This window comes from Phyllostomus discolor, chromosome 2, assembly GCF_004126475.2.
Source record: "Phyllostomus discolor isolate MPI-MPIP mPhyDis1 chromosome 2, mPhyDis1.pri.v3, whole genome shotgun sequence".
Lineage (NCBI taxonomy): Eukaryota > Metazoa > Chordata > Mammalia > Chiroptera > Phyllostomidae > Phyllostomus > Phyllostomus discolor.
This window is the reverse complement of record NC_040904.2, coordinates 25,865,839-25,885,026: the sequence shown is the minus strand read 5'-3', so window position 1 is coordinate 25,885,026 and position 19,188 is coordinate 25,865,839. Positions and strand designations below refer to the sequence as shown.

At 46.7% G+C, this 19,188-nt stretch overlaps 1 protein-coding gene across 1 annotated transcript in view; it reads right to left on the bottom strand.

Annotated features, from left to right (window-relative positions):
- LOC114490625 (schwannomin-interacting protein 1) overlaps window positions 1-19,188 on the bottom strand; it is a 500,197-nt gene that overhangs the window by 174,759 nt on the left and 306,250 nt on the right. The gene's annotated exons all lie outside the window — the stretch shown is intronic.

Below are 19,188 nucleotides of genomic sequence, written 5' to 3'. Positions count from 1 at the left end.
TGAAGCCACAGCTTAGTTTCGTGGTCCGAATAGACAAATGGTCTAGGAACAAAAGCAGAGTCTAGTGGGTGGCCTACTTTTCTGTGTTCTCATTTATTCTAGGCTTCGGCCTGGTAATGCCTGACTATGTTTTGGCTTATTAATGTTTTTAATAAAGATGCAAACATAGTTTGTTCAGTGTTTCTGGTGATTTTCCGTGGGAGGATTGGTTTGAATAATTTCACTCGGTGTTGCTGAACATCAGAAGTCATACGTGAGTTATGTAAGTGTGAAATGCATGCTCACTGCACCTACAGTGCCGCAAGAAAACCAAGTGTTCGGAACTCCAGACAGGATAAAGAGAACTGATATAGTGATATTTTCCCTTTTTAAAGTTCCTCGCAGTTTTTGCAAGTAGAGCGACCTGGTTAGGTAAGGTTGAGGACTTGAGCAAGCGCTTCTCATATGAGTGGGGGAGCCGTTTAGGGAGAACGTGTGAGAAAAGTTGAAGGACATCGTATTGAATAAAGAATTAAAGAATTGTAAATAATTGCCATTTATTCCCCCCCCCCCCCTAAATTTTGGGTTTTTGATTCTAAACAGAATCTGAAACCTAGGTTGGAAACGGATAACTATTATTCATAATTAATTTTTAAATCACCAGGAAAATAAACACCCTTTCATCATTCTGGGAATATTCCCCATCGAGGATCTAGATTCACCATGCCATCCCTTCGGTGAGGACCCAGCATGGCCCCTTTGGACCGTCCCATCATGTTCAGACCTGTCCCTCGATGGTGGAAGGCTTCCTTCCGCTCTCCCTGTGCCTCCTCGCTGCCCTTTCCCAAGCTCCTCCCCCACCCAGTTGTCCGCTTGGGCCAACATAAGCTGCCATGAAATAGCTTTCTCATAAATTTTGTGTCATGCTTCCTATAATGGATTTAATCCTTCACTAATTGAAAATTAGTAAATTTCCATTCTGTGGAAAGATGCAAAACTAATGAGACCGAGTTCCTACCGTGGAGTGTATAATCTCTTTGGGAAGGACAGGCACCTAAGAACTGTCAGCTCCCGGAGGGGCGGGGCTTTTGTCTGTTTTGCTTCACACTATGTTTCCCGGGGTAAGTGCAGGTCCTGCTACGTAGTGGGGGCTCGATACATATTTGCTGACTGAAAGAAATAAGCGGGATGGGAAGGAAGCCGACCCCGCGGGCACGCTTGAGGTTGGCAGGTTGAATAGGAACTGCTGCATCTTGAGGGAGGTTTTGAAGTTTGGTGCATGGACCAGATTGTTGACAAAGAAGCCTTGACATGGGCCAGCGGTGAAGGGGTTTCATACAAAGGAAATAAAGATGTTTGCAGACAGGGAAGAAATATAATGGACTTCATCGAGGACAGTGTTTTTAAAAATTGTATTCTGTGTACTGGAGTCTTATCTTTGAATGAATTTCGTGAGGAAGAACGCGTGGAGCTCTGATTACAATGGAGACGGCAAGCACGCATGCGATCGGCCATCCTGCCTGCTCCGTGGCCGCCCTGTGGCCTCCCCAGAGCCTCCAGGGCTCTGCTGAGCACAGCTTGAAGGCAGCTTGTGTTGGTCCAAGTGGACACCTGGGTGGGGGAGGAGCTGGGGAGAGGGCAGTGAGGAGGCATTGGGAGGGCAGAGGGAAGCCTTCTACCATCAGGGGCACATGTACACATAACGAGGTGACCCAAAGGGGCCATGCTGGGTCCTCACAGAAGGGATGACATGGTAAATCTAGATCCTTGATGAGGAGTATTCCCAAAATGATGAAAGGAAACTGTAAGGGCAGGAAACCAGCTAAGGGGCAGTTGTAGTCACCCAGGCACGAGTAGTGAGAGCCTGAACTTTAATGTTTAAGTAAGTTACCTAGGCAGCTTATTTAGAATGCAAATTTCTGGGTCCCACTCCCAGAAATTCTGATCAATAGATTTGAGGCAGAGCTCAGGAATATGAATTTTAACAAGCATCCCTGATAGTTCTGATGCAAGATCAAACCTACAGAAATATAACATAACCGAATATTCCTCACTTCTACTTTCCTCCTCTTGGTCATTTTTATAGTTATAAAAAGAACTATAACTATAATTATAGTTATATATAGTTATAGGAATGAGGAGGACAGAACTACTTAAGGCACCACTATCTTAAACCCAAGGCATCAGTGGAATATGCAAATGAAACACTGACTTGAATGTCCGTTGTGAAATTTGAGCCCAAAGGAAATTTTACGGGGAGTGTGTTGCTAGAAATAACTCCAGCTGCCAGGGGACCCAGAACAAGTAAGGTCACGTTCACGTGTTTAGGTCACCGGAGGACCAGCCCATTCCAGTCGCCTTCCTATGACGATGTCCTCAGGGGACGTCTAGAAGTACAGAGAGTCCCTCTAGATTTTCAAAGATTCAGCCCCTGCTTCCATCACCCTCTGTGTGGAATTTAGCACCCACGAATTCATTCGGACTCTTCTTGGTTTATTATCTCCTGTAGTTCATTGACATCCCTGGAACCCACATGTGAATGGGCATGCAATAATTCAGCAGCTGGCCTCTGATGAGACGTACCAGCCGTTTTCTCATGTTCCTTAGCTGGAGCTGAGGTTGCTTCATGCTCAACTGGCTTTCCTGGCAGCAATGATGGAACCTTTGCAGGTGTTTTCTTTAGACACTTGGTATTTAAGTAACATGGGGAAGGAAAAGGGAAAGAGAAGAAAACTAATATTGAGAGCTTACTACATACCAGGCATTTTAAGTACATTCTCATTTAGAGGTAGGAGTATTTTTATTTTAAAGATGAGGAAATGGAGGCTCAGAAAGGATAGTAACTGAGGTTGGGAGAATTGAAGTGAGTTGCTTAAGATCTCTTACAGCAAGACAACTGAGGGAATTAAATAGAAAAGGAAATGAAACAAACAAACAAACCAACAAACCATTTTGACCATTTGTGGCCACTGAGAATGCTCCTGGCTAATGTGTGTGCCCTGCTGGGAGATTAGAGTTTGTGCAGAAGCTTCTTGGATCACCCAGAGACTGGGCCTCCTGTGCCACTCAGATGAGCCCGCCCCAGGATCCTCCCTGTTTCCCCATTGTCTCCGTGGACAATGGTGCAGGCTATGGGGGCTCTGCCTTTGCCTTCTGGAAACTATCTAGTCCGGACTCTTTCCTTACAGATGGAGTGAACAGAGGGCAGCAGGGGTGGTGGTTTGCCTAAAATCAGACAGAGAGACGACATGTTTGAGAGCAGGAATCAGACCCCTTACCCTGAGGTCCTGCCCTGTTATCTACCTTTAGGCAAAACCCAAGATACCATGGGTTTCTGTTTGCTCCTTGTATGTCTAGTTATGAAATTAATGGGAGCACAGAGATGTTTCTGAGTGAAAAAGAAAAGTCCCTGGATCACCAGGACTCTGGTTAGAGAGAGTTATTGGAGCAGCGCTTCTCCATGAGGTTCTAGTGAACCCAAACGCCCCCTCAGATGTTCACCGTGTGCTCCAGGAGGCACTCTGAGATGACCAGCATTTGGGAAAAGTGACGTAAAGTTAAGCAAGCTTGTCTGCAAGGTCTCCTAGAGCCTTCAGCCTATCAGTGCAGCACTCGAAGATGTGCATTTCAAATACGGAGCTTCCCAAATGTGTGTGTGGATGTGGCCCCCCTTCTCGCAGCCCGCCTCCCCAGCACAGGCCACCTACCCATAGCCGGCAGGGTCTGTGAAGCATTGTCTGGACAACACCAGGTCATGCCAAGTCAGCTAACTGAATTGGAAGATCTTTTTCAAAGTCCAGCTGATGACAGATGCAGAGATGCGCCAATGAGCCCAGAAGGAAGTAAACGCCTCCCGAACAGGTGAGCTGTGGTGCACTGGGGACCCAACACAATGTTCCTCAGGCACAAAAACACGATAATTTAAAAATGCTAAGACAATGTAGGTAATGCTTCTAGAGCATTATTAAAAAGAAAAAAATTCCTAAAATTACAAAATTTTTTCCACGGGATGATTGCATGTGTGTGAAAAATTACATGTGCATGTAAGTAGGAACTAGAGGGAAATACGAAACAATAACATCAAGTCTTTATGAAGGCTGAAGACTCACAAATATCTTTTAAAAATTCTATTCCTGGGGATAATATTAGTTATACAGTAAAAAGTAAAATAAAGAAATGTCACGTGAGAATTCGACTTCCCCCTTCTTTATCATTTAAAACAATGTTTTTCCTTCTTCCTACTCTGGGAAGCCCAACTTTCACAGGGTAATATTAAGGTCAGGAAAATGCTGCTATGTTTTCTTCCTCCACAAAAAATAAAAAAAAAAACAAACCCCAAAGCAGCTTCTGATTAAATTGCGCAAACTTCACTCGCTGCAGAGAGCTGGACAGCCCTGTGCCCAGGCCACGCGTGGTGCATGGCTGAAACGCGGTTCCACAGCCCCGGACACACTGACGGATCAGTGGCCGTTTTTGATGTGCACAGTACTTTGCCGCTTTCTTTCAGAAAAAATTGGATGAGTGCGTTACAAGGCCTACATTCTGAAAGTTGATATTTGGAACATATGTAGCTATGTCCTGGTTTTAGGATCTTTTGTCATAGTGGTATAATATAAAAATAAAGTTTAAAATGCATATTTTTAGACTGAGCATTCAGAAGAGAACCAGAAATACTATTCTTCACAAGTCACACTATTCATGTTAATCTGTGGAACTCCCTGGAGAATAGTAATAATTCTGATAATAACTTTATGTGGTGAGGCAAGGCACACACAAAGAATTTTGATATATTTACCTAAAACCATCACATGCCTACTACGTGCCAGGCACCAGGAATATAGTGTGAGAAACCCTTGTCTTCATGGAGTTCGTTCTAACAGAAAGACATAGGAAAGGCAGGAAAAGAAGTAAAGTATACAGTGTATTCCATTGTGGTAAATGCTAGGGAGAAAAATATAGCAAAGACGAGAAGCTATGTGGGAGGGAAGATCTCACAAGGAAGATGGCATTTGAGTAGATATCTGAAGGAGGGGGGTGGCTTGTGGATCTCTGGGGTGGAGTGCTCTGGGCAGAAGGACCAGCAAGTGCGAAGGCCCCGGGGTGAGAGTGTGCCAGTATGCTGGAGAAGGAGAGCAAGGCTGGTGAAGGCTGGGGTGAGTGCAGCACTGCTCCCTGGGATAGGGACGGACAGACAGTAGGAGACAGACAGCAGTGCATTAGGAAAATGCACACTTCCACAAACGGATGAGCAGCGTGAACTTCCCCTGAGCCCTGTACTCCTGGAAAACAGTGATAGGTAAAAAGCGCCCCTGCCCTATTGTGTTCTGGACATGGCTTACTGCAAAGAACCACCCCTTCCCCAATGGACTTGGATAAGGCACACGGGGGACCCTTGTGCACCTGTGCTGGAGACAGACACAGACCCTCCAAATTTCCATTCTTTGTCTCAAAGCTCCCCTCAAGTTCCCCAGACACAGAGGTAAACATTCCTTGTTCTGGACTACCTGAGACCTCCCTGATGACGGACGCACCCCAGCTGGTAGGTAAGTCACTTCGGTATAACTTGTGCATGCTCCCGACTCAAGTCCCAGGCAAAACCACACTGTGAAGATGCTCTGATTTTTGCATCTAGGGTCCTCTCCCAATCACAGCTAAGAGAATAAAGTCAATTTCCTTCCTTGCTCTATTTCTGTCTTTGACAAGGCATTAGATATTTTATAAACCCATTCGAGGGGTTTTTCTTCCTCCTCATAACACATGTTTGCACGAGCCTTCTCTGAATTTAAAAGTACCTCTCTTGGGTTGAAATCACCTTCATGCAGGCTTGAAAGGCAGAGACAGTCGTGATTCAAACTTAATTACTAAATTCTAAAGTTATACTCTGTGAGGATTAAATTGGGAGTTAGAGGAAATTGTTCATCAATAGAATCCTTTGGGCAATGTTCACGAGCAAGAATGTAAGCTTCTCCTCTGCCTTGCCAGCCAATGTCATTGATTTAATAAATAACAAATTAAGTTTAATTAGTTTATTTTCTTTCAGTGGGACATTTATTATATGGGGTATTGTACTATATTAGTCTTCATTTCAAATAGAAAAATTATAAAATGAAAAATATATTTTATCAATGTCAATACATACTTGCTGATAAAAACTTTTTTTTAAAGATTTTATTTATTAGGCCCTGGCTGGCATAGCTCAGTGGATTGAGCACGGGCTGGGAACCAAAGTGTCCCAGGTTCGATTCCCAGCCAGGGTACATTCCTGGGTTGCAGGCCATAACCCCCAGCAATCGCACATTGATGTTTCTCTCTCTCTCTCTTTTTCTCTCTGTTTCCCCCTCCCTTCCCTCTCTAAAAAAAATAAATAAAATCTTTTAAAAAATTATAAAAAAAAGATTTTATTTATTTATTTTTAGAGAGGGAAGGGAGAGAGAGAGAGAGAAACATCAATGTGCGGTTGCTGGGGGCCATGACCTACAACCTAGGCATGTGCCCTGACTGGGAATTGAACCTGCGATACCTGGTTTGCAGCCCGAGCTCAATCCACTGAGCTATGCCAGCCAGGGAGCTGATAAAAACTTTTGCCAATGAAAAAGTAAAAATTCTTTTTCATGTATACATATTTTATTGTATTTTTCCCCACTATTATTTATCACCCTTATACTCCCCTTCATCCGGCAATCACCACACTGCTGTCCATGTCCATGAGTCCCTTCTCTTTTTGTCTGATCCCTCCACTCCCTAAGCCCCCACCCCATAGCTGTCAGCCTGCTCTCCATCTATGAGTCCGTCTCTATTTCACTTAGTTCAGTTTGTTCATTAGATTCCACATGTGAACAAAATCATAAGGTATTTGTCTTTCTCTGACTGGCTTATTTTACTTAGTATAATGTCTTCCAGGTCCATTCATGCTGTTGCAAAGGGTAAAATTTTCTTATTTTCTATGGCCAAGTAGTATTCCATTATGTAAATGTCCCATAGTTGTTTTATCCACTCATCTACTGATGGACACTTGGGCTGCTTCCACATCTTGCCCATGGTAAATAATGCTGCAATGAACATAGGAGTGCTTATGTTCTTTCGAATTAGTGTTTTGGGTTTCTTCGGATATAGCTACAGACTTTGACTTATCTTGTCCCTAAAGCATTTCCACAATAGCTAGAAGCTGAAATTACTCACTTTGTTCAAGTAGGGTTTTCTGCAATAGTCAATTGTACTTGAAGTGATAAGGATACTATCAATCATTCATACCATAGTGTTTGTAGAATTTTCTTTCACTTGGATAAAATCATCTTCTTGAAGAAATGAGACTGTAACAAGGTTGTGGGTGAAGAGGAGAACAGGACAATTTATGCAGGCTTAGGTAAGAATGATATGGTATAGTGGAAATGTTGGATGACTGGAGACAGCATTAAAGGTATAGGTTCAAAACAGAAGATGAGACAGACACAAGAAATGGATTTATTTGCTAATGTTCCTACCCCAGTTCCCAGAGCTTTCACAGGCTTGTGAAGTAATTAGTAATAGGAACATATCTGATGAAGGTCCTTATTACAAAGATAGACTTCCAACAAATACAGGTGCACGCCTTGAGAATTCTCTGTGTTCAGTACAACTGATGGCCTGAGGTGTGACCAGAAAGCAGACCAGCAGGTCATGCCGACCCAGGTGATGCTATAAAGACAGGATCCCACAGATATGGAGACTTGCTTTGCCACTCCCTCTCTCGAACACTGGTGGGCCCCAGGACATGAGTACAGATGGAAGGCCCACATACCACATGTCAAAATCTTTGGAAGTTGTCAGCGAGGCTGGTAAACTGCTAGATAAATGTATTCTATCTTACTATCTTCTCAAATATACCTTCATAAGCGCTTGGAAGATTAGGTTCAAATTCAGGAATCGGCTGCGCAGGGAGAGCTGGCTCCCTGGCCCTCCGACTGCAGTCCAACCACTTCTCCTCCCACCCCTGCCCCACGGGCCCTTGTGTGCATGTGTGCGCCCCCACCCATTGCTATACATTCAGGTCTGCTTGCACCTGTGCCAACAGGCCCCCCCCCTCAACCCTAGTCACTCTTCGGGCTCCGAGCATGCACAGTGGTGGCACAATCTACCTTCGGGGCAGAGGATGTGGGGTAGGAGCCTGTGTAGGTCAGGGATGTAGGCTTGGGATCATTTGAGCAGAGAATTCCAGAGGATTCTCAGGATCATTTGAACATTGATCATTTTCTGGAGGGCAGAGCTTGGGGTCCAGGTGGACACAAGGCCCCTTGCTGTCTTCTTGCTCTGGAAGGCAAGGGTGGTGGCTGGGGATGTGGCTAGAGGATGGCCAGAGAGGGACCCTATAGGCAGGGGTATCCGACCCACGGCCGACGGGCCACATGCAGTCCAGGATGGCTATGGATGTGGCCCAACACCAAATCGTAAATATACTTAAAACCTTCTTTTGCTCATCAGGTTTCATTAGTGTTTGTGTATTTAAAGCGTGGCCCAAGACAACTCTTCTTCTTCCAGGGTGGCCCAGAGACGCCAAAAGGTTGGACACCCCTGCAAGCACGTGGCCCTTCTTGCTGGGGTCTGAGGCAGTGCTGTAACCTTACTGCAGTCATGCCTCTATTTGCTGTAATGTGTTTACTTCACATATGCAGTGACTGCTAATAAATGAATGTCATCCCATAATGAGGATTTAGTTCTTCTCCAGGAATTGTTATTATGAACTCTTTAAAATCTTGAGTCGAAAGACTTCCACTGGGCTGTAGGGAGGCTGGGTGGTGCAATGGCTGTGGAGCCGAGCGCAAGGCCCAGGTAAAAGGCCTCATGCAGAGTGCTGCCCTGCCCACCCGGGTCAGCTCCTTTCGGGGGCCACGCCCTTCCCGAAGCATTCCCCTGCTCCACTCCTAGGCACCTCTCCACACCCGTGCTTCCAGGGTGTGCTCACAGCCAGAGGTACTGACCAGATATTGTTTTACCCAGGAAATTCCATGGGCTAAAGGAATGTCTACTTAAAGACTTGAAGTTTCAAACATGATATGTATTGTTTGTTTTAAGGGATCTGAAAAAAATTGTCATGGATTCAAGCCAACTAGATAATATTCTACGTAATGAAGGAAAAAAAAAAAAACTCTTCACCAAGGGAGCTCCCTAAAGCTTTCATTCTGACAGCAAAGTAGACATTTCTGAAGTACTCAATGAGTTTAATTTGCTAAATAGTAATTAGCTATGATTTAAATAGAAGATTATTTGAAGAACTGAACAGAATAACACCGTTTATCTTGAGCTTAATCCGAGTAATTGACTACTCTCGAACTGTGGTGTAGAGAGAAGCCACTACCATCTGTTTCCTTGGGAAGACTGTGTTTTGAGAGGAAGAGCTGGAAAGGGTAAACCATTTCTACAGCAGCGGGTTCCCACCGGTGCGCCACGAGAGTCCTTAAAACGTGCAATTCCGGAATATTTAGTCAAGGGCACTGACCTCTCTTTCCTTGGATTGTCAAACAAACAAAACGACAGCAGCCAACATAATATCATAGCCATCTGGTGTGAATAAATCAAATTATACCTATTTTTCAAAATCAGATCGGCAAGAACACATATTTTTTGGTGTGCTGCAAAATTTTAGTCATTAGTCAATGTGTACCGTGGGTGAGAGAGGTTGAAAATCGTTCTTCTGGAGCCTGGTTCCCGCTCCGGATCCACTGCAGCACTCGATTCCACGTATCAATGTTAACACGCACCTCTGAGCCAAGACCAGACTCCGGGTTTCTGACACCGGCAAGATGGCAGGCATCACCTGTCTTTGCACGGGTTTTAATTTCCAGGTAGCAGTGATTTCTGCTTTCTCTCAGCTGTGCTGGGGTGGATTTTTGTGAAAGTCAAACTTGCACTAACTAGCAAGCAAAGTTGCTTGCAGGCGGTCAGCGCCCCTGAGCTGCCCTCCCCCACAGCTGCCCGAACTCACAGTCCTGTCGGAACTCACAGCGCGGACCGAGTCCATCTGGGCCCAAGGGCAGCTTCCCGACCTTTGGGTGTGACAGTCCCCAGAGATTTCATAGCTTTGCACACTGTGTCCCTCTACTTAGGGCACCTATTTTTTGGGGTGTGAGAAACAAGACCGTGTCCGACACACACTCAAGTTGGCGTGCACGGATGGCGTCACCTTTCGCGGCACTCAGAGACGAGCGTTTCAGGGTGTCATCGGACTGCCTCTGCAGCCGCGCTTTTCCTGAACTTACAGGGGCTGTGTCATTCACTTTCTGCCGTTCTCCTCCTCACCGTTTCCATCAGCCATGGCAAACATGGGGTTTTGCCGAGCATGGAGAAGCTATGCCCTATAATCTTAATACCTTTTCAGTCTTGGGCAGGACAGATACAAACATGTCAAACTAACAATTCAACATTTCTGCTTCTGCACATCTAAAGACATACAGACCAGCTGCCTTTTTCTCCATCTCAACTTCTGCCCATGTTACACCTGAAGCGGGGCCTGCTAAAGCACAGATCCCATACAGCACAGACCCATGACTGTGTCTAGGGCTCTTTTCTGAGCGGAAAACCTTGAGCTCTGCAGATCCTGAGCCCTCTGTGGGCTCTTCATCTCTCTCCCTCATCCCTGCCCCCGCCTTGTGAGCGATCATTGCCAAGCATGTCCGAGCGTGCCCTGGTGGGGTCAGGTATCCTTGAGCCATATCTTCATTGGAACCTGTCCAGCCTTTGGGATTTTTTTCCAGATTCTTATTTATTGATTGATGACTTCACTTAAATATATCACTCCACCCTCTTTATCCTGCTGCCAATTCAAATCTATTTTTCTAGAGATAGCTTTTCCCAGCCCTTTCTGGAGGTTTGAATCCTGACTCCATATTTAAGGACAGCGGACCAAGGTCTTGCTATGCATGGACAGGTCTCCCCCAGAGACATTGGTATGAGTCTGGTCTTGACTTCCAAAAGACTGCCTGGGCTCCCGGTCGTTAGGTATGACAGAAACAGACCCAGGGAAGGAGGTCCTTGGGCACTGTACATGGGCTGCTCAGCTGCCTGCCCCAAGGCCAGACCTCCCTAGGCCTCTCCAATCAGCGAGTGGCTCAGCCCAGGGCACTTCTCACGGCCCTTGCAGCCCTAGTTTATCAGGGGCCTGTGGCTATGCCTTGTGCCTAGTTTATGACGTAAAGAAATCCAGTTTTACATGAATCTGTAGGTTACATTCTGTATACACAGGAAGGGGGTTGCAAGGGACTGAGGAAGAGATCAAGGTCTGTGGGAACATGGAGCATGCTCGGGCAGGCTTTGCAGAAGAGTTAGATTTGGAACAGACTGAAGGGCAAAAGAAGTGTTTTGACCAAAATATGTAAAGAGGATATTCAGATAAGGTTGGATCAACTCCCTGGAAAGGACCAGGCAATTAATTTCACCGTCCTGGGCTCCAGGGTAAGAGGAACTTTGAGAGCTGTGAGCAGCTGGCTGTGAACATCCTGATGGCAGGGGCGTGTTGTTCATGGTTGTGTCCCTTCGCCCAGCACAGTGCCCCAGGCGCGCGTGGCTAAGAGTATTTCTGCACCAAATGAGTGCTGAGCAACACCTTGCACGGTGTCTCTTGTGTTCACCCACTTCCCGGTAGGAAACAGCCTATTAGATGCAAAGTAACTTTCCTCTCTCGGTTCTCCTTTCTAATAAAGGGCAAGCTGGCTTATGACTTCTGAGGATATGCCTTGTTCTCCTCCGGGGTTCTAGAAGGGTTACTGAGGTCCCTTTGCCTCTCAGAGGAAAACTCCATTCCTAGGGCCTGAATAGCTGGCCCCACAAGAACTTTTCTGAACTGCTTCCCTGTAGCAACACACTAGTTGCCTGACGCCACTACCAAGTGATCCAGAATGAGGCGAATAATGGCCAAATCCGCCTCACTGATACATTTCATCAATGAAATACACAGCAGTTATGAATCTGCATCCTCAGGTTAGGAAACGGTCTACAGCAGTATTAAGAAGTCATGGGTAGGACTAGTCGTTGGGCAGGTGCTGGAATGCAGTACATTCGGTTCTGAAGGGCTGGGCTGGGAGCTGGGACAGCTGATGCATACTGCTCATGTAGGGCTCAGCTCACCCAAGGCTCAGCTCACTCAGGGCTCAGCTCACTCAGGGCTCAGTTCACCCAGGGCTCAGCTCACTCAGAGCTCGGTTCATTCAGGGCTCAGCTCACCCAGGGCTTAGCTCACTCAGGGCTAAGCTCACTCAGGGCTCAGCTCACCCAGGGCTCAGCTCACTCAGGGCTCAGCTCATGCAGGGCTCAGCTGGGCATGGTCTGTGGAGACTCTGTGCCTCATTAATGCCAAAACACACACTCTCCAACAGATCGTTCTCTCTGTGAGGATATTACTTTAACTAAGGCAGAGAGGCAGAGTGTCCACAATAACTGAGTAAATAACAGAACGGAAAAATTGTTTCAAGGCCCACATCCTGGTCAGCTTAGCTTTTGCGTGTTTGAGAAGGGGTGGGAACAGTGAGCAAAGAGGAGCTGTTGCAGATGCCCCTGAACAGCTCAAAGGAGACATCAAAGGGGGAAAGCAGACTATTGTTATTTTTTTCTTATCCTGGCAACCAAAAGCCTAAATGGCTTCCAGCATGTCTCTCTCTCTGTCCCCCCAGGTGTTAATGGAGAATTAACTCCACAGCTGTGTAAGGAACAATAGCATCACCACCTCTTCCATTACCATCCTTGTCAGCGCCAGGGTGGGCTGTGTGTCAGGGATCCTACTGGTTTTTTTCCATTTATAGTTGTCACTATTATTTGTAACAACCTTGCAAGCAATGTTACTGCCTTTCCTTTCTAAAGACAAGGAAGCTGAGGCCTAGTGAGGTAAATATCCCAGCAAAGTCATAGAGCAGTTCCTCAGGCCTGGGGCATGGCACTAGGGACCAGCCAATGTTCGCTGTGAGCTGAGGGGCCTGTCCTGTGCACTGCAGGTTGTTTAGAAGAATCCACAGCTTCTCTTAAGTGCCAATAACTCTTCTCTGGGTTGTGACAACTGAAAACATCTCCAGACATTGCCAAGAGTCCCCATGGGGGGTAAAAGTGCTCCTAGTTATGACGCTGTTCCTAGAGTAAGTGGCTAACCTGAAATTTGAATCCTTAGATAGAAACAAAATGAATATGTAAACATCACCACTTGTGGGAAGAGACCTCCCGGCAGGGCTGCAGAGTGATTAGAGGCACGCTGGTTGTTACAGCAATTACTGTCACTTCAGAATAAAGGAGCATGTAATAATAATTGCTAACATTTATTGAGTGCTTACTATTTGAAGATGTATGCCAAACACTTTCTATACATTTGCCCATTTAATCATCTCCACAGCCTTTGTGAGGAATGCTATGACCGCAGACTCCGCCAACAATAAAATAGGTTCAGGAAAGGAATTTTGCCATTGCTGCAGCATGAGAGCATTTGGCAATGGACAATAATTTTTCCAAGTTCAACTCTGGAGTTCTTGTGAGATATTAGATTTTAATGACATCTGTGGTTCCAATTATCCTCAACTATGAAATGTACCTGCTCAAACTTGAGCTGTCAAAAAGGAGTTGTTCTGAACCATGTTCACAGCATCAACCAATTAGTTGATAGGATCACAGATCCTTTTTGGTACCTGGTGCAGAACTGCATGGCACCTCCCTCAGGGGTGCGAGTTGAGCCTGCTGGGAAAGTGAAATCAGTTCAAAACTGGCTTCTAGCTTTTTTCAGACTCATGGTTCCTTGACACTGTCTCTTCTAAAAAGCCATTGGTTTTGAAAGTGTTTTCTACATCAAAGTTATGGCCTCAGAAAAAAAAATGTTGATTGTGAACACATTAGTTTGAATTAAACCAATGACTTAATAGTAGTAATCGTTTCAGAAGGAGAAATTAAAGTCCAATGTCAGCAGAAGAATGCTTAGGCGTCAGTTCCATGCTGCAAATGAGTGAAGGCTGTCTCGGAAGTTGGTCTAATAATAACTGGATAACACAGCAGACTATACTACGGTTCACAGAGAGAAGAATTCTGACGTACAGATCAATCACTGATGCTGAACATCTTTACGGCATGTACTCCAGAGGGTCGGTTTATGGAATAAAATGCTGTGAACACGGGACGGGGAGAAAGACAAGCCTGGGGGAGTGGAGCAGGGTTGCTAGCGCTAATGCTAAAGCAGAAGGTGCCTAGACTGGTACGAGAGAAAAGGGGGAACATAAAGGGGAATCAATGTGGAGAGGGAACCCAAAGTGGCCGGGGCTCAGAGTGGGGGAGGTGGCACCCAGATCCACGCCTACAGGTCTCCTGTGGCTGCATGAGGCCCACAAGACTCTCCCCAGCCTCCCTCAAGGCAGAACGAGGTAACTGGGCATACGTAGAATGAATAAGCTGCGTCAAAATGTGGCCGTGGGGAGGCGCTTGGGGAAAGCTTGTCGCGTTGGTGAAGGAGGGTTTCTGGGGAGTGTGAGGGCTTGTATGGCATTTCAAGCTCAGCACAAGCTGCCCCTTTGGCCAGGGGTGGGCCGGCCGGGGGTGGACCATGCATGGAGCATCTGTAAAGGGGCTCGGGGCCCATGCTCAGGGGGGCCCACACTCAGCTTCAGCTCTGCCCTCACTATGTTTAAATTTGTAAGGTTTTGAAGATGAGTCTCCATATTTTCATTTTAATCTTGGATCCACAAATTGTATAGCTGGCTCTGGGCCACAGTCACCATGCAGTCCCGGTGCACTTCTGTGATGGGCTATCTCTGCATCGCTCTGGGAGGGGCCCCAGGAGTCACACAAGGGTCATCATGCGCAAGACTCTGTGCGGACACCTCCTAGAGGAGAGCAGTGAAGTCTTCTATTTCTTTCATTCTATGGTAACGCCAAATGTGACATTCCGCCGGCTTCTTTTGTTCTGAGACAAATAAACACATTAGCTCTGCATATAAATGATATAACCTATACCGATCTAAGAAACACTCAATTGTAAAACAAACACCAAAAAAGGGCATCTTGGCACAGCAGATCGATAGTTCCGGGCTATTTAAATCCAGTGAAATGTCGGTGCATTCTGTAAAAGAGCAATGAAGAGGCTCTTTCCCATGGGATTAGCTGAAAGATGAAAACAGCTGACACTCCGGCTCTGAGATCTAACTCGGATGATGATGAAAACTGTTGTCACGGGTTTGCTCATTCTGTTTAGTGTAAGCAGACCTATCATTTCGATATCTTGGATGTTCTTATGCAGCTGAAGAGCAGGCAGATACGTCCATATAATTAAAATTTTGCCCACCAGTGGGTCATAAAGCCCCTTTTGCAGGAACAGACTTTCCCTCTATCAGACAATTTTCTGAGAGTCTCTGTCAACACCTTTCCTCAAGGGGAACACTCCTTTAGCTGCTCAGAATCTGTGGCCTGATCACCCTCTCCTCCCTAGACAGCCCCTAACCAAGGAGCGGGTTGCACAACAGACGCTGCCTCACACAGGTTCACTTACAAGCTCTGTTACCTCCTATGGGTCTCTCACCAAGGCCGACTTGAGAAGGTCCACCCACTGCTTCACCCCAGGGCTCGAGGACAGAACACAGAGAGTGACCTTGGCAAAGGGCCTCAGCATTTGCTCTCTGCCTCAGTCACCAAGAACACACTAAACTATAACCGGGGTGTCTGATGTGGGGTCATAGGGTGGTCTCATACTTGTATTCACCTGCCTGAGAACGCTTTGCTAAATACCTGCAATGTGCACGGAGCAGAGCAAGGTGAGGGGTGGGGGGATCTGAAGACAAGTGAAACAGAGCCTCAGACCTGGGGTGGGGTGACAGGGCCCAGGCTAGCAGAACAGAGAAGGGTGTGTGCATGAAATCTGTGCCAATGAGGCCGGTCACCTAGTCCCTGTTTCCTATGATCTTGTGACCTGCTCATTTCACATCACCACACAGAATGCTATCACTTCACATCCATGTCACCCGCCTGAGAGACCCTCCCAGTGGATAGACGCTGGACCTAACCCTCTTTATAAAGGATGGGAGCAGGATGCTGACTCATAAATATTCAACAGTGGTAGCAGTGGTAATGATCCATTTCCCATTGCCTTGCAGTCAAAATGAGCCTGGCTTCCTTCGGGTCAATCTAAGGAGAAACTTACTGTAACTATGACAACAGCAGCAACAATAACACACTACTACTTTTAGGACTCCTTTTCAGTGTCTCCATGTGGCTTGTACTCTCCTTCATTTTGCATACATTATTTCTTACCTTGCGCTATTTATGACTATCCTAGCTTTCTTGAAGAAGACATGAAATGTCAGAAAGTTAAGCCTCTTGCTGCCGGGGTGGAGCTGGAGTCCAGGCACAGCTTGACCTCACAACCGCCCCCTCCCAAGCCCTTCCTGCTGTGAGAACAGGAGCCTTGGCAGCCCCTCCTCCCAGTGGGAACCTCGGGGCAAAGCTCAGGTCCTCGGGGAGCACTAAGGAAAGGGCTGAGGGAAGAACGGGGACTGCATTGCTGCAATGGAAACCCAAGTGCTGGGGTAGAACCCACTGCCTCATAAACACTTTTTTCCCCTTAGGTTGGCATTAGTATTCTGGAACTGTTAGAGTCCTCGCCGGCTTGTAAAAAAACACCATAACCTTTTTATTGGAAAAGCCTAATGGTGCAAGGGGAAAAAGAGCAAGAAAGAAGTTCTTAGCTGCAGAAAGAGGAAAGAGAGAAGGAGTCAAAGGGAAAGCATTTCTAGGAAATTCATTTAGTAGCCTGAACTATTTAAAATAGCTACTCAGCTTCTTCAAGCTGCTGGGCTGCTGGGCTCTGAATGCCTGAGGGGAGTGTCTTCCAAGAGGCCAGCACTCCAGGAGCACAGAGCGTGCAAACTCAACCCCTGTGTTACCGCGGCACCTGTGCAAGCTCAGAGGAGGAAGGACAGGTTTAAGGAAGATAATGGGCCATACCATCCATCTACTTCTCCAAGCCCAAGGAGCTATCAAGTCAGGTCGTTAGAAGGCGCATACTTGAGGCAGCTAATTTCAGTTTAGTTAAGACACATCAAGTTTGGTCATTGTAACTTTTTTTTGAAAGTGTTCTGTGTGTCAGCAGAAGGGAGTCACAGAAGATCCAGCCTAGTGGGGCCTCATTGAACTAAGCCCCTACAGCCCGACACCTGAGGCCACACCACTGTGTGAAGCCCTTAGCTGCTAAGTATTCTTTCTGATGAACCTTCTCTCTCACTAGCTTGGACCCCAGGTCCCCCCAAAAGGGCCTTTTCCACCTTTTCCTTAACGCAGTGATTTTGAAACTGATAAAACAGCAATGAAAAAAAAAAGAAAGAGAATGATAATATTATAGTGCAGTGTACGTTAAGAGTCAGACCTGTTTTGTGAAATCTTGTTTAATATCTGTGTATGTATGTACTGGGATGTGAGATAAATTTCATTTCTCACTATGGGTTAGGGTCTGAAAAGTTGGAAAAGCACTGCCTTCAGCCACTATGCTCCCTTCCCTCCTCTTCTTCCAGTCAGACCCTTTGTTTTGGAGGGCACTGCGGCTTTGTGCCCACCTCTGAGACTCAACATTTCACACACTCCTGCCTCCAGAAGCCAACTGACTCATGACGGGCACTTTGGTGTCTGTGCCCTGTGCCCACTGCCTATGCCAGGACTGCTCCCCCCACTCTCTGCCCCCCGCCCCCCCCCCCCCCCCCCCCGCCGCCCGGGGGGCTGTGGCCCAGACTCCAGCCTGCCCGGGACACTGGATGCCCTGATCACTTACGTAGGGGTGATTTAAGAACCCATCATATATACGTACAGGTCCCTTTTACATTTGCAGCAAAGCTATTGTCAGCCTAACAGCTGTTGCCTTACACTGTCTCCCACTGGTTGCAGAGAATGATGCTTTAAAGAAAAGCAAAGGCTTGCCTGAAGGGGTGGAACCCGGGCCTTGGGAAGGGTCCCCGGGCACAAAGGCTGGCTGTCTCTCAGGATTTCTCCAGAAGGCCCCTCACCCTGGCTTTCCTGACCCGTCTCCTTACGTGTCCTTCTTTGGGGATCTCAGCGTGTAACTTGATATTTGCTCTTAGCCACAAGCAACAGCTGCCCACCTGGGCTTCAGTAACAAGAACTAATATTTTTATTAAGAGCTTACCGTGAACCAGACACTGTGCTAGGCACACCATTGCCATCATTCTACACACTGTCACAACCAGATCACAGGCGGGTAACATTCTACCCCATTTACAGACAAGGGGATGAGCCATGCCAAGAGGCCAGCCCAAGTTCAGCTGGGATTTGAACCTGGCCAGTTGGCCCCCATGCCTGCAAGCTTGACCACTGCATCATGTAGGTTCGGTGGCACATGGCTGTCTAAGTTCTGCCCAGTCTCATTGCTGCCTGGCCAGGACAGGAAAGTGCATCAGCTTCATCATGATACATTTCTCTAAGGACTGAGATCCAGGAAAATGATTTTTCTTCTAAAGTTTTGGTATATTCTTATTCATCAGCTAAGAATGACATAGTTATATTTTCCTCTTTTGCCTTGGCTTCCGGGAGGCTCACAATTAATTTTAAATGCTTATTGTGTGTTAATTCTATGGTTGGCATACTTTCTTTTCTTTTTCACTGCTTTAATCTTTCACTTCTATTTATGTGAACATATATGCATAGTTAACTATAAACTACCTCCAAATTGTAACAAGAAGGGAAATAAAGAGATAAGCATTCTAGTCCCTGGAAAGTTGCCTAATGACCTGGAGCACCTATCTGAGTTACGTAAAAGAAGGCTTGACAATATCACTACAAAAAATGGCACAGCAGAGCTCTTCTGCCCCTGTTTTGCCTTGGAAACAATGGAGGTACAGCGTTATGCTTCGCTCTGTGCTTTGGCAAAACCTCAGGAAGAGCTGGCGGGGCTGCCACACTCGGCTGTGCAGAGCATGCGCAGTACACTCCGGGCCGTGCTGTTCACAACAGAAGCTGTGGGGTTGCTCCGTGTGCAGCCTGCACATCTGTGCACAGCAGCTCAAAGAGTGTCGTTGGGCTCATAACACTCTCTGCTTCTCATCAACTCACCACTCACTGGGGCTGGAGTGGTTTGGGGAGGAGGTGGCTGTGCAGAGCGGGGAGGTGTTCCACGACTCCCGTTTCTCTTCCCAGGCGAAGCCATTCCTCCTCGTTCTGGATCGAAGCCCCGGGAAATGAAATGTGGGTGAGGAGGAGCATCCCCCCTGCGTGTGTGGG